Source organism: Apis dorsata, unplaced genomic scaffold (genome assembly GCF_000469605.1).
Source record: "Apis dorsata unplaced genomic scaffold, Apis dorsata 1.3 scaffold_8, whole genome shotgun sequence".
NCBI classification, from domain to species: domain Eukaryota; kingdom Metazoa; phylum Arthropoda; class Insecta; order Hymenoptera; family Apidae; genus Apis; species Apis dorsata.
The window spans coordinates 797949-799298 of NW_006263311.1; positions in this window are offsets into that span (position 1 = coordinate 797949).

Consider the following 1350-nt stretch of genomic DNA (forward strand, 5'->3'; position numbering starts at 1 on the left):
TCGCGTTCGAAACAGTGGACATTGGCGGATTAACCGTGGCGATAACATCGACGGATAATTATACTTCCCCTTTATTCTTGACATTTGACCAATCGCGTTACCGCCGAATAACGCGCCATTATTTTAACGAACAATTCGTTCGAGAGAGGGAGGGGGTAGAGAGGACTTTACAATTTTCCGATAGAAGCTGTTGTATACGATTCACCGGTTTCCCTCGCGATATTTAATACCGGGTATCGTTTTCACGGGGAAACGAGACACAACGGGAACGAAATATACCGTTTCTCCTCGCCGCCGATGGATGGGATCGCATCGAATCGCTATTTTCCTCGTTTGGATCGCAAAATCAAGAGTGTAACCGAAGAGAAGAACCCTTTTGTCTCGCGAGACCCCTTTGTTCCTCGATCGTTTCCTTTTGCGGCCCTTCGTCCGTACCACAATTCGTTCTTCAGCAACCCTTTTTCTCATTCTGTGATCTCACCTCTTCATCACTGGCCGACTCGACTCGACTCGACTCGACTCGACTCGACTTTGCCCGAGTCCCCTTCCTCGCTGCCCTCCGCTTCTCCCCAGGGTGAATACACTTTGCCCTGAACAAAAAAACTCTTAATTGCTGTGCAGCGTATTACGAGAAGTCGTTAGGAGCGAATAGCGGAATCTGCCGTGAGAAGCTGCCGAGGGATTGTTGGCGTGATAATGGAGGAGCGATGCCCTTTGTATATTTGTATTGTTTTGTATATTTTCGCTCGGGTATTACGACGTTTTCGAAAGGCGAATTATTCGCGAAAGAATTGATTTCCCCGGCCCGCTCGGAATTTCTCCGTTTGAAAAATAGCGGAGAGAAGAGCCGAGGGTAATTGAATTTTATCGAAAAATTGTAGAAGTAGGGATTGAAAACAGAGGGATCCTTTGTTTGAACAGAGCGCGCGGAATATTCGATTGACAAGAGAGAAGAGAATTTTTCAGAACCGTACCAATTTAACGCGATGAAAATAATCCCGAGGTGATAATGGAATAAATTGAAAATTTCCAACCTTTGCGCGATATATATTCTTTTATGAATTTCTTCGCTCTAATTTGAAAACTGAAAAAAAAAAGGAGAGAGAAAGAGAGAGAAACAATTAGCAACGGATTCGTCGATGCAAATGATACGATAGATATTGTTTCGCGATCATTGGTAAATGGATAAATCGTAATGGCTTTATATTTATGAATATCGACCGGGGCATCACCTAGCCTGATCGAGTTTAATCGGATTATAATCCATGTATATTACCGACTAATTACCATAACAATTTTCACGGGAAATTCGAGTTCTCGTTTGATTCAGTAAAAAGTAAAAAAAAAAAA